A 15,728-nucleotide genomic window follows, 5' to 3' on the forward strand; every position below is an offset into this window, starting at 1 on the left:
TAATTTTTTGATACTGCATAAATTTAATTCAGTCAGCTGGCAATGTTGCGGCTACTCCTTGTGTTCATTTAATGTATGGCTATATTGATAATTTTGATAAATTATTTGTTAAATTTTTTCTTTAGCACAGTAATCATGAGTTAATCAAAGGCTTTATCGAGACCGAATACTCCAGACAGTTATTACTAGAAACACTAAAATTTAAGGCAATTTTAAGTTATTTATTTAATGTTATTAAATATGTGCACATAAAGATGTATTCATTTTGGAATTTTGAAGTTCCCTCTAGACTGTACTTATGTAGTTTAAATCCTGGGTTTCATAAATCAACTATGAAACTGTTTAGTTAGCTTACATTTTTGTGTAGTTGTATGTATAGATTATACATGGTAATACTATACCAATTTTTCAGTATAGTATTTATTTTTAAGCATATATATATATGTATGTATTTATATCAAAAAGGTTAAAGCAGTGACGTAAGTCAGTGACGGAAATCACCACTCGTACTTTTGTCTCGATATTTAAAATAGTAATTTTTCAGTTCAGTGGTCTGAAATTAATCCGGTTTTCTTATATCATAGCACGTTATAATCGATGCAATTTATATGTATGTATACTTGCATGGCAAAGTCTTATTAGACTTTTTTTTAATTGAATTTGTTGTCTTCTTTATTGGGAATAATTACTTTTGCAGTACAAAAAAATAACCAAATTTACCAGTTATCAATGAAAAGTCTAGTAATACTTTCCTAAACGAACATTATTATTGTTACGGTTTTCTCAATTATTAATTTATTTCTAAGTTATCTCTTAATTCTACTTAATTCAAATTAATATATATTACATCTGTGCGTAATATGTTTGAGTATTATTGTTTGATTTAATGCACTTGCTATTTTTAGATTTTATACGTATGTATATTTGAGTATGTAATATACAGAATTTTTCACGAAAAAAAAGGAAAGAATTTCAGGACTGAGTTCTTCTACCAGTAAAAATAAAGAAAAAAGTTCACATAAACATAGGTCCGGAAAGTCCGGAAACACTTCGTCAGTGAGTTACGGCTGAAGAAAACTTTCACTCTGATTCCTGGAAAAAGAGTAAAATAAAGCCATACTGACATTTCTAGGAACCCAAATTAAGAAATAAGCTTGATTGTTTCTTATGGTTTTTGACCTAACAAATTGAATAAAATAGGTTTCAGAACTCTATCTGCAGTGGACTTTGAGAAAACCGGGCTAGAACGCAAAAACCCATCGGGTTGGTCTAGTGGTTAACGCGTCTTCCCAAATCAGCTGATTTGGAAGCCGAGAGTTACAGCGTTCAAGTCCTAGTAAAGCCAGTTATTTTTACACGGATTTGAATACTAGATCGTGGATACCGGTGTTCTTTGGCGGTTGGGTTTCAATTAACCATACATCTCAGGAATGGTCGAACTGAGAATGTACAAAACTACACTTCATTTACACTCATACATATCATCCTCATTCATCCTCTGAAGAATTATCTAAACGGTAGTTACCGGAGGTTAAACAGGAAAAAGAGAGAAAAGAGAGAGGGGGCTAGAACGCAAAACATTGTGGTGAAGACCGCGTTTTTTTTTATGTTTTATGTGCAATAACTTTGTTACCTAGATAATAAATAAGTAAAATTTTTAAACAAAACTTGTAGAGAATTTAATTCTGAACAAAATGATGCAAACAAACGCAACTAAAAAATAAAGCCAAGTCACAAAAATTAATTTTATTAACATCAAAATATCCGAAACGTGGCTGAAAAAATACATTAATTTTTAAACAGAAAGAATATCTATAAACAAAATTATTTAACAAATGTCATTTAATAAAATCATTAAACAAAAATAAGACCAACAGAAAAGAAGTAACATGAAATACTAGTTTAATAACTTTATCCACAAACATTGAAAAGAAAAAAAATTAATGGTAAAATAAATGTTTTTTTTTTTTCATCTCATAAGTTGGTATTTTAACAGCTGATCAGCAGTCACGATTTTCTGCAGAATATTAATAGCTTTTTGTACTCTTTTAAAAAGTATAGTCAATTGTGCAGTGTGTATAAAGTTGAGGTGTTTGTGTTCCGCGTTCTCAAAATTCATTTTCAGTTTTCAAATGAGGAATATGCTGACATAATTTTTATTTATTGTAATTGCAATGGTAACTCGTTGGCTGCAAAAATGTAATCTCAAGAAAGATTTTCTAATAGAAGGATTCCAAATCATAAAACCTTTGTTTCAGTTTTCCATTGTTTACTCACAACTGGTTTTTTTTCTACACGTTCTTATTCTGTTGAAAGACAAGAACAAATCGTGTCGCTAGCGTGGAGAACGTGATATACCTAGTTCAAAGTATCCCGGGGCTTAGTACTAGATGAATTTCAAATCGCATTATGGCGAATACTTAAAATTTCTACCCGTACCGCTATTAGAAGGTTCAAAATTTACTGCATGGCGACTTTGCATTGCGTCTAACGTTTTGTTACTGGCTTCAAGAAATCAGTCATAAAGTAAGGTCTATTTTATTCGCTGATAAGGCAACATTTACGAGAGGTGGAGTTAATAACTTGCGAAATAAACATTACTGGGATTTTGGAAATGCACGTACCACAGTAAAAAACAGTTTTCAACACCGGTTTTCTGTTAATGTTTGGTGGTATTATTGACAAGCATATGATTGGACCATTTATTTTGCCTTACGGGAAACGATTATTTAATTTTTTTCAGAAAATAACCTGCCCTAGCTTTTAGAAGACTATTATCGTAATGGTCTAGAAAACCTACCGAGCAGTAACTCTTCTCCTAAAGGCACTTATTGGTAACATTAACAAGTCTAGGGGTTTGGTCAGTAACCCACCGGGTTGGGCTAGTAGTTAAATCATCATCGCAAATCAGTTGATTTCGACGTTGAGAGTTCTAAAAGGAGAACTCTCTTTTTCGCATGGGTGGTGGAATTGGGTTCTTATCCTTTTTTAGGTAGATGATCTGAAAAACTGTAGGGTTAGGTTTTGAGACAGTTGCAAATAATACGTCCTTTCTCCCAACGCGATTCCGGCCGTTCTGTGAACGCTGTTCGGTCCTATTATCTTTCGGTTTAGCAAGGTGTGCCTGGTAGGAACTCTAGTTTTGTGAAGTGTGTAATACAACCTCACTGCAGAGAGATGTATGCGAAGGTTATAGACAGTTCACTGTCACTTAGTGGGGGGTTAAGTGATGGAACCAGAGTTTTGGACGATCTTCTTATTCTTCATCTGTTCTTCTGGTCGGAATTTTTTTCGTTGTCGTGTAGAGGATATTCTTGTTTCATGGCTACTTCTCTCTGCCTGAATATCCGTATGTGATGGTTGCAATTATTTCAACCAATTATTTAAACTTTTTTGAGCTCTAAAGAGAGTGTCAATCTTTGTAGTAAAACTGCTGCATTTAATATTAAAATGGAGCAAACGATTTTTTAACTTTCCAATAGTTACAGTTTATAACTTAATAACCCGGAAAAACTATGTTATTGAGGCAAAAATCATCTTTCCACTCTTTTTAGTTTGGGCTCAGAATTCAATGAAAGGTTGAGAAGCGGTATAAATGGGAGGGTAAATTTTCTTTGTTTATATTTATTTGTATGGGTGTATGTTACTTCGTGTTGAGTCTATTTGGGTTAATAACTTGGAAATTTAGGCGTAAAAACCTTTAAGTTTGATAATGATTAAGTTATTTATCTATACACATTGTTTGATTTTGTTAAAGTGTGAAGTCGGGATAGAAAACGGGTGAGTAATGAAAGGGTAGTGTTCATATTAAAGGGTAGTGGCTACGATTAGAATTATATGATTCCTTTTTAAAAAAGGAAAGTTTTTCATTATAAAATTTTAACACCAAAATGATTCCCGAATTCAAATATAACTTTTTTGTTTAAACATTTTCAACATTCTCTAAATTTAATTTAAACATTTTACTCTACCTTATATTATTTTGTAAATACCAAGAAATTATGTGAAATATTATAATGGAGAAAAAATAGATTTTTCTTCCATATTTTTTTTAAAACTATCGATAGGTGTTTGAAAACTTCCAGGCCATTCCACTCAGTATTTAAATTTTATTAACAAATTTTTCTCATTCCGTCATTGAGATTCAGTATTATTAAAATATATAGGGGAAACATTTTATTTTTCAATTTTTGGTAAATTATCTTATTTCTGATTTCTTTGGCAGTCTCAAGCATCTCTTTCTTTCATTTGGAGATTCCGGATTCAAAATCCGAACACACTATTTTAATTCATTACCATGTTTCTGGGCATCATCCTGTTGTTCCTGTAAAAATAAATACACAGTTGTTAAAATATTTTTTAAATATGAATCCTACAACCCACCGGGTCAGGTTAATGTAGTGGTGAACATGTCTTCCCAAATCAGCTGATTTGAAAGTCGGGAGTTCCAGCCTTCAATTCCTAGTAAATGCAGTTAATTTTTTACGGATTTGAATACTAGATCGTGGATACCGGTGTTCTTTGGTGGTTGGGTTTAAATTAACCACACATCTCAGGAATAGTCGAACTGAGATTGTACAAGACTACACTTCATTTACACTCTTACATATAATACACATTCATCCTCTGAAGTAATACTTGAACGGAGGCTAAACAGGAAAAAAGAAAGAAATATCAATCCTATAAAAAAGTATTAAAATTAATACTTGTGAGAAATTTGGCTCGCAATTTTTTCAAAAAAATTATTACTGTTACTGTATTATCATGAAAAGCCAAAGCTTTTATGTTTAGTTTCAGCACTGGTATTTATAATATTAAACCTTTTTTTACATAAAAAATGAATATTAAAAAATGTTTACGTAATTTTTTACTAACACGAAGGAATAGATATTATTTTTATATATCTGAAGAAATAGAATTTACGTTGGCGGTAATCGTATATTATATTTTATATGTAATGGTAATGAAGGTTTAAGTAGAGAAAGGCATTTACTATTTTACGCTGAGTTACACAGATTTTAGTCTTGTAACAGCAGTAAAACTTTACTACTAGTATTGTTGTTACTGTAGTTTGACCCAGAAGTTTAATACCCGAACACTCATGTATGTTGGTTAGTTTCATTCTGCATATTCAATTTTGCCCTTATGATATATGCACATATATATCCTCCAGCCATTGTTACACCAATACGTTCGTTATTTACAAAATTACTTAATGTATTTAAAATATAACTAAAATTTAACAACTTTTAAGGTAAAGAAAATATTAGTAATAATTTTTCATAAATTATTTTCTTATCTTTAACAAAACTCATAATACCGAAGTTTTGTTATATATTATCTATGTAACTTTTGGAATATGAGCCATGGTTTATCTACTTCTCCCTGTAATACGCAAAAATCTTTCTTTAGTATTAGAAGACTTATTCTTTCACATTGAAGTGTAAATTCTTTGTTGAAAATACCAGTTAATGAATCATAAAACAAAACGTGAACTGAATAAATGACCTGGTATGGCATGATGACAATGGTTTACTGTAAATGTTTGTCGGCAATTTTTATTAATCACCGACGACCGTATAACTATGATATAAATACTATGGAATTAATACGGGTTTGGGTAAACAAATATGCTACTACTTATTACAATGTTTCCTTTGAACTTTAAAACTGAGATTTAATTAAATTATTTGAAAAGTAATTTTCGAAAATGGAAAATGAGATATGGATAAGAAAATATAATCATGTTAAAAATATAAGAGGAGTACTCTTTGAAGATGCTACTGATGACGTTCTTGAGTATTTAATAGTTTCAATTGATGTAATTGAAAGAAATAATTTTACTTTTAATTTAACATACTTGTAATTAATTAATAATTATCAATGACCAGGGATTAAGATACTTTGTAAAAAAGATATCATACATTTTTTTACCGGTATATTTTACGGTGTTTTTTCGTAAGTTATCGTAGGAATAAAACGAAAAAAAATAAGTTTATTAACATGATAAAATATAAATGTTTATCAAACACAAGATCAGGCATGAAATATCGTTTTCAAAACGGTCCAGTGCTCATCAATAATAGAAGAGTCTCTGAGACGAACATAAGATAAAGATGGATTAAAACCTGGAAAAATTAATTATGTTAGGTGTAGTTAACGAGCCTTTCATCCGGAGGTCCCGGGTTAGAATCCCGGTCAGGCATAACATTTTCACACACGCTGCAAATCATTCATCTCATCCTCTGAAGCAGTACCTAACGGTGATCCCGGAGGTTAAACAAAAAACAGAGAAAGGTGTATTTAAAGAGAGACAAATTGAAAGAACTCTTCCCAAATCAGCTGATTTGGAAGACGAGACCTCAAGTCCTATTAGTTATTTTTACACGAATTTGAATACTAGATCGTGGATACCGGTTTTCTTTGGTGGTTGGGTTTCAATTAACCACACATCTCAGGAATGGTCGACCTGAGACTGTACAAGACTACACTTCATTTACACTCATACATATCATTCTCATTCATCCTCCGAAGAAATAACTGAAAGGTAATTACTGGAGGTTAAACATGAAAAAGAAAGAAAGATTGAAAGAGGTGATCCAAAGGTAAGGACAAGACGGGTGGGTGGTTAGTCGCCGCCGCGTCACTTGGGGCCAGTCGAGACAACGTTTTATAGGCAGTTACCGGCTGCCCCTGAGTGGTTAAAAAAAAAAAAATTGAAAGCGGTGGGTGACCACCTCTGAAAAAGGCACTATACTTGACTTACGATTTGACGACATCGGTGAATATGTGAAGGAAACTTACCCTTACAGCATCTTTCATACAACCTTCTTTAAAAAATATGAGCCTCCACTTTTAAACTGAAAATTTTTCATCTACTTTCAGCTTAATTTTGCTATCTTATTGCAAATTTTTAAAAAATATCGTAGAATTAGTTGACTGAGACCGGGTTACATAAATAGACAGAACTCTTAAAGTTTTGAGTTATAACAAGACATCTCTTCGCTCATAAAAGTAGCGGAAAAATAATATAATATTAAAAATTGCGTAACTGGTTTTATAATCTATTGAAAATCCGTTGTATTTACATTTAGTCTAGTTTTAGTTCATAAAGAACGATACAAAATTAGATCTTTTATCTTATTTAACTTAATATTTCTGTGTTATTATATTTAATATAGGAGTATGCTCGTGGGTGTGTGTGTAATTATTTTATTTTTTGTGAAGGTAGTGTATACGATTCACCATTATTTTTAATTGTTATTTGTTAGTATAACATTTAAAGAAACAAAAGAAATTACACTAATGCAAATGACAACTGGAAAGAATAGTGAAGCAACTTGATTAAAGTTTAATTGCGCAAGGTAGTGTATAGCGTGCAGTTTACAACCAACGTTTGAATATAATCACCGTAATGGTCGTTAGAGAATTTGTAAAAATATTAATTTCTAAAAATCTGAACCGTAATTTTTCCTTTAATAGAACAAAGTATTCAATTTTAACTGTTTAACAAAAAATGCATAGAGTCGTAGACTCTACTAAACTAATCGATACATGAAACTTAACCGCCTTTAGTCAACTAACTTTTCCTAACTTACTGTCTACGAGATATTATATTTGAATAATGAGTCACGTTCAATTAGCTTCAGTTGTAAAAATATTAAAAGGATAAATGAAAAAAAAATTCTGACGTGGACAACACATGACTTCCTTGTACACCTACTAAATTACATTTACAATTTTTTTTTAAATGAACATTGCATAAAATTTTATTTCATTAATAACTTCTGATATTTTCATATTTATTTTTTGTTGTTATTGAATTATTATTCATAGTATTTTTTTTACAATGCGAAGTTAGTAATTATTAATAAATCAGTATATTTAAACCAAAAAAAAAAGTATGGAGATAAAGTATGATTCGAACCGATGTGCCTCCAAATATTTCATTGATTAAAACTTTATTTGGCTATAACTCTGGAACCTATGGAAATAAGTACCACTTATGATATATCTTTTAAACGCTCTCAATGAGAGCTTATTACTGCAGTTAAGAAAAAGTCCAAAATAATTTTTTGGGGGATTTTGGGCTTTTTTGGACAGTTTTGGTTCAGTCGATTTTAAGCAAAAGGGAAGGTGCACAATTAGATGTTACAACAATCCTAAATCCAAAATTTAACATCCTATGGCGGCTAATCATATATACTACGTACGTACAGACGTCACGCCGAAATTAGTCAAAATGGATTTCAGGGATGATCAAAATTGATATTTCCGTTGAAATCTGGAAACCGACAATTTTTGCTATCACAATACTTCGTTTATTTTGTTCAAGGAAGTAACAAACGGTGGAGCGGATGTATTTTAAATTAATACTAAATTAATATGTTAAATATTATCAAAAGTGTTTTATGACTCTATCCAATGCAAGAAAAGTAGTCCTAGAAAAAGTATAGGATTTAATTTATTTTTTAATATTTTGGTAAAAATCTTAATGAAATAAAATGAGACCACCGTATTGGTTTAATGGTTAATTCGTCGTCATAAATCGGTTATTTTATAGCTAATTTTTGAAGTCGAAGGTTCTGATGTTCAAATCCTAGTAAAAGTTAGGTATTTTTGCCAGGATTTGAATATTAGACGATGGATACTGGAGTACTTTGGTGGTTGGGGTTCAATTAGCCACACGTTTCAGGAACGATCAACCTGAATCTGTACAGGACTGCACCTCATTTACGTGTCATACATATCACCCTCATCTCATTGTGGTTTTTACAATCATTAGTTTCAAGTGTAAAAATATGTTAAATATTACCTTAAAAAAATTTTATTAAGGAATGAAAGAGAATATTTTAATAATGTGAAAATTGATCTACTGATCTCCATGGCGAAGTGGTAGCGTCTCGGGCTTTTACCCGGAAATCATCGGGAGGCGTCTCGGCTGCGGGTTCAAATCCCCTGGTTATACATTAGATTTTTTATATGCTACAGAATTTACATTTTCATATTCCTACGAACATGGTTCGAGTTACGGGATGAAACAAATCCATCAAGCAAAAGAAAAGAAAAAGAAAAAATTGGTGTAAGTTATCAAATAAGACAAACACTTCTTTTTATCTTTACTACAAAATAACATTATTTCTTCAATATTTTCGTTACATTTCTGAATAAAATAACATTTATTTTGCTATTATCAAGATAAAAAATTTATGACTACGTACAAAATTAGTTTCAATTTTTAGGAAGTAAAAATAAGCACAATATGGGATTTAATGGAATTTATTATGAACATGAAAATACGAGATAGCTTTTATCATAACGATGCATTAATATAAAGCATTAATTGTCTGAGTGGAGAGAGGTCCTGTTTTAAATTGACTAGTTAACAATTCATATTTTTATTTATGTACTTTCTAACCCAGTTAAACCCGAACGCGTGCCAATTTCTTTGAAATTTTGCAGTATTGTAAGTTATTAGGCATGATATTTTTGTAACAACTTTTCATAGAATCTATCGTTTCAAAATGGCAGCTGCTGTCTCTATTAGGCAAAGATGTATAGGTGCAGTAATCCGGAGGGGAATTTTCCGTCACCAAGCCACGGGTACTAGATACTGATTATGTTGTCTTCTTGCCAATCCTGACGCGACCTACTTCTAAACATTTACACATTACCTTTACCGCAGCTGATTCATTCATTCTTTTTCCACTACATGCTTAGGCCTATCGTTTGTCTTAGAATGTTCTCTTACTACTACACACTGTCATGCCTTTCTCCTTAATTTGCTATTATAAGGTAACAGCCATATGATTATATCATAAAAGTAATGTTACTTTGATATTAGATAAATTTGTTTTTTATTACTACAAAAAGAATTTGATACATTAAGTGTAAGTACCTTCCCCATAGAAATATTATTTACACATTTAGTGTGTTTGCTGTTCCTAGAAGTAATTATAAAGATATCTCTGTAAATAAACATTACTTCTGATGACGGGTAAAATTAAACAGTTAATTACGATCGGCAGTTTAGTCAATTAACATTATTTTCATTTATTATTTTTACTTCGGTTTATAGCTCAATTTCTTAAATTCCGTCAAAGAAAAAGTCATGTTTTCTCTTCACAAAGCTTTGTTACTTCCTTGTACGAAGTAAAGGAAGTATATCGATCACAAAAAATTTCGGTTTTCAGATTTCAACGGAAACATCCATTTTGACCATCCTGAATCCATTTTGACTAGTTTCAGCGTGACATCTATACGTACGTATGTATCTCTCATAACTCAACAACGATTAGAATAAAAAAATTTCCTATTTAGGACTGTTGTAACATTAGTTGCCCACCTTCCTTTTTGATTACAATAAACTGAACCAAAACTGTCCAAAAAAACCCAAAATCAAAAAAAATTTGATTTTGGACTTTATCTTAACTGCAGTAATGAGCTCTCATTGTGAGCTTTCAACGATATATCATAAGTGGTGCTTATTTATTTTCATTGGTATCAGAGTTATAGCGAAATAAAATTTTAATTAATGAAATTTTTTTTTTTTTTTTTTTTTTTTTTTTTTTTTTTTTTTTTTTTTTTTTAGTTTATCTATACTGATTTATTAATAATTATTAACCTCCCATTGTACTTTATATTTAAAAAAATTTATAAATGTAATTTAATAGGCGTACAAGGAAGTCACGTGGTGTCCACATCAGATTTTATATTTTGGTTTTATTTGAATAAGATTGCATTTATATGAAAAATGTCATTGGTTTTAATCTTCTATTATTACTTTTTCTATGCTATTCTTTCTTAAATCCTTAGTTTTTTTTTTTTTTAATTAAATCCTAAATTTAAAATTAAAGGAAAATTAATATTAAATTTTGATATAAATGTTTCAAACGTAAGGTTAACATAAAATATTTTAATGCGAAATTTCGGTAGAGAACCAGTTAGAACAAAAATAATATCATCTTCGTTGCTGTTCTCATTAGTTTATTGTTATTATTTAATAAAAGACTATATGAAGTTAATAAACATTATACTTAGATGAGACATTCCAACCGAACCAATTCATTTGCACATTTCAGTGGTGGATTAAGGAAAAGCGACATTGATTTCCTTATATCTTGTGAAATGGAGTGAGAGTGGGTTTTCCGCAATCCTTCGGCCAAGTTGAGGGGAAACTGTGGTCGGATACGGACTTCAGTATACCTTCTATGAATTTAACCGCTAGGTTTGATTTGGATTATGGTTGAAATCTGTATACTATAGCTGTATTAGGTAAACTACCACTTGTTATCAATTATTCATTTTCTGATTCTAACGATTTTTTTTATATCTAAGAAAATTAAAAATAATTAATTTTTTCGTAATTAGAAGTTTATTAAACAAAAATTAATTTTCTAATCTTATATTAAAAAGATTTACAATTAATTACCATATGATATAATAATATTATGACGTAAATCTAAATGTAAGAATACATAGCAGATACTTGCCATTACAGATTACTATTAATAAAGTCAGTTATTCTTAAAAAAATTACTTTTTTTATAAGTACAAATAAATAGTATTTTCCAGTTTGCAAATTCATATTATAATGATTATTGTCGTTTGTAATATCAATAAAAAATTTTAATGAAGCTTAAAACATCTGAAATCTCCAATTGAGACTGCCAACCACGTTTATATTTATTATCATTGTTAGCTTTTATTTTTTTTTTTACTTTTTCTTACGAATTTATATACTTGTATACTTTAACCTCAAAGTCTTCTGAAGGTGATTAACAATCGTAATATGTTGATTAATAAATATTTATTTAGTTATGTAACATAATAATAATATTATTATATTAAATTTTATGTAATGGAATTTGAAATTCCCATGTTCAAAAAAATCATTATATTTGTGCTTTTTATGTTCATAAAATAACATGTGAACCTTAAAATTCTTCTTTAGATTATTTTCTAATAAAACTAAATAGAAAAGAACAGATCTTAATTTTATATTAAACTTTATTCCTATTAAATTGACGAAAATATAATTTCCCAAGCTCAGATATTTTCTTACGTTTACCAAGCTGTAGTGTATATAAATTCGTGCTACATACATTTTGAGGTTAACATCAGCGAAAAATCTTTACAAAAATATTTTAATTGTTTCAAGTTGTAAAGGGAGCGTGTGCCTAAATTAATTGGCTATATACAATCATTTGGAGATAAGTAGTTCTAATGAGGTTTTCATACAAGGTTATGATACAAAAAAAGTAAGGCAAAGAAAAACCATTTTATTGAAACGTGTTAACATTCTATAATTGTTTGGAGTAAAAGTTTTTTTATAGACCACCTTTGTTTATATTATTTGCACGGCAGTAAAGATGACTTACATTTTAAATGCTGTTTAACTAATCTTAACCCTGTTTACACTGAAACATCTGTTTAAACAATAAAGACTGTAATTTTTCAGATACTTTAATAAATTTATTTTTAGTATCTTTATTCTATCTTAGTTTCATGCTTACTATTGGTAAACTTTATTAAAAAAATTTTGTCCTTGTTAAATAGTAATAAGGAATAAACTATTTTCTTTCTTTATTTCCTGTAACAATATTTATGTTGATGTGTTAGATCGTTTATAATCCAATTGTTATTTTAAGCGTAGAATATTTTTATTTTCAAATTGTATGCTTTTTCATATTCACTTTTAACAATTATGTTGAATTAGGCTATTCTGCCTTCTAAAACTCAAACTTGCCGTTAAATTTTCAGCAAGTATCTGATTCTTTTTTTAACTGCCAGTTGCATTCACTTCCTATTCATAGTTAAAATATCTCAACAAATATATATACCTGAGATGTTCAATAAATATATACCTGAGATGAAAGTTATTAAAATAAATCTAACACATAATCTAACAAACTATTATGTGGATTTTATAAATCAAACTAATCATTTAATAATTTTTAAAAACCAAAAAACCATCAATTTTTTTATTAAATACAGCTGTTAAACGGTAAAAGGCAGTTTCATTCGAAATGAAAAATTAATAGTAATGGTATTGTTTGATATAGTTCAAAATTACTTGACTGTATTTTTGTTCTTACTTGTACATTAGAGAAGATTGTCACATAAATAAATTTTTAACCATGCTATTGCTGAGTTAATCGAGGAGATATTAACTAATAATTAATTAATTAACTAACAGCTAAGACCTTCATCATATATTGCCCGAGGAAACTAAGCAAAATCCTCTAAGATGAACGAACAGTTCTTGGTTTACCAACTAATACTTAAGTTTAAACAGTGTAGCCAACATAATAATGGAAAATTTACCCGGCTTACTAGTGGAAAAAATATTACAAATACAACAAAGTACAAAAATTTATTAATTCATAATAATCGTCCTTTGTTCAAAACGCTGTAAATTAATCTTTTAATTAATCTGTTATAATAACTTATAAAAATTACCAAGATAGAAAACTTTGCAATCTCTTACCAGAAGATAAAAATGGAGTTATAAGCATTTAAAAAAAAATATATATTTTTTCTTCAAACGGCCGAATAGTTTTGATGGTTTTAAATCCTTATTTTAAATATGAAATTCTTAAACATAAGATTGATTTTGTGTTAATTTTTATAAAATTTTAATGCTTTAAAAATTATTCTGATATTATTTTTTTAATACAAAATGGCTTTGGAGAAGGTAGAAATTATCTAGATTCGCACATACCTCTAGCACTCAAGAAGGAGTACAGATAAAGTTAAAAACAAGACCGGCATTCGTAGATTTATATTCAACAAATGATACTACTTATAGGTATAAACTACTAAAATAAACTTACTCCAGTCAATATGGATTTTTTGCTAAAAAATTAGTAGAGTTTAGGGAAGTACGCGAAGTTGTAGATTAGGGCATGTATATATTGTTTATATGTGACTGGACGAAATTTTCGCTAGCTGGACAAAATGACGACCGTTCAAAGGTGATGAAAATTGATTTTTCAATGTGTAGGCCAAGGTACAACTTCCTAGGCAAAAGATTTTGAATAAAAGTTGTAGGCATTTGCAGCACCTACAATTTAAGCCCTTAAAGATTGAATTTCGTTAATTAATTACAGCAAAAAATACCGAAAAAACGTTAAAAATAGGTGGTTTTTCAAAGCCAATATTTGTTTCAAAAATAACCTTTTTATTTTCTTTATTATTCTAAAAGTTACTTCAGAAAATTTTAAATTCAATGAATGGTTATACAAGAAAATTAGTTTATTCGTTGCTGAGATATTTTAATTTGTTTATAAAAAGAGTCTTCAGGCAACTAAAATTATTTTGGCTTTTAAGAATTTTTTCATGTCCATTTCAGGTGCAGTCTATTCTTTAAAACGTGTACTTTCAAACGGTGAAAATTTTTGACCATAAATTAATGTAAAACTTCTTCGAAAAAATGAGCGAAAAATTGATTGTGCTCGCGCGGTATTCGTAGAGGGGGAACCGGTTCGCAATAGTCGCGAACGAATCAAGCTGAATTCGTAACTTCATATCGGCGGAGTGCAAAAAAAATCGCTCTATCTCCCCGAATTTTAGACGGAGAGTCCAAAATTCATTTAGTACAGTTTACTTACCTAAACTGTACTAATTTTCTTCAAATATCTATCTTTATTCCCCCCATGGAGTGGATTATATAGGAACATTCAATTGCAAAACCTTTATTAATATCATCAATGAAATTCCGACAGACAGATTACGGTACTACTTGGTGAGGCTCAGATTATTCATCTAAACCAATATCACTAAACAAAGGATTGCCCAGATAATTTTTAAATAATCAGTTGAGTAGTATATACCTAACTCTCTATAAATCAGAGTTATGGGGCACTGGTACTCTCTCATATCTTCGCGAAAAAGACAAGATCCGGTGTGAGTGCCCTGCACAGGGTGGTCTCACTATAAGAATTGGTGTCAAGACCGAGTTCCGGCTTCTGGAGTGGAGTCCAGGAACGGCATAGTCGCGCTTTGATACCCCGCCCTAGGGGTTAGAGGCAGGCAATGAAAAGATCTAACTGGCGGGCTGATCTGTCGGACTAGACTTATGGCCGACGGACGGGGAGGCCCGTTTGAGTAAAAAACCCCGTGGGCTGTGCTTTGCTTTGTTGTGGATCCGGCCCGGGGAGTAGGATGGAAAAAACTCTCTGTAAATCCGGGTATGTTCCGGGAAATAATTTTGGTTTAATTTTGGGAATTTTTATTTAATTTAAATATATTTCAAGTTTTATATTTACTCAACGTAATTATTAGCAATGAAAGGATAAACAATTTCAGTTTATCACACACCTAATGATAACGTGTGATCTCAATTTCATCATTAATGATCTTTTACTTATTAAGTTACGGTCTATATGAGAAATAAGTTCAATATTCCGGATGTTAATTTTAGAAAGTTTATTTACTTAAAAGCAATATCTGCTGAATAGATTTATTTTAAGAAATTTAAAAGTTTTTAATAAACCTCTAAAAGATCTTCAGTGAGTGAAAGAAATATCAAATAAAAACAGTTTGATGCCATCTTTTAGACTAAATGTATTTAAGATTACTTATCTCTTGAATCATTTCAAAAAGAAAATAATGATAAAGAAATATTTTTTGTAAAGCTGTTTTCTCTCATGATTTTTTTTTTTTTATCAAAGGATATATCTCTTTAAGGTAACAAAATTACTTTAGTGGTATAACCGTAATTATGA

General features: G+C 29.9%; 1 protein-coding gene across 1 annotated transcript in view; it reads left to right on the forward strand.

Annotated features, from left to right (window-relative positions):
- The window catches only part of LOC142322365 (pikachurin-like), a 662,400-nt gene that overhangs the window by 148,934 nt on the left and 497,738 nt on the right, over positions 1-15,728 (forward strand). The window lies entirely within an intron of this gene.

Source organism: Lycorma delicatula, chromosome 3 (assembly GCF_047948215.1).
Source record: "Lycorma delicatula isolate Av1 chromosome 3, ASM4794821v1, whole genome shotgun sequence".
NCBI lineage: Eukaryota > Metazoa > Arthropoda > Insecta > Hemiptera > Fulgoridae > Lycorma > Lycorma delicatula.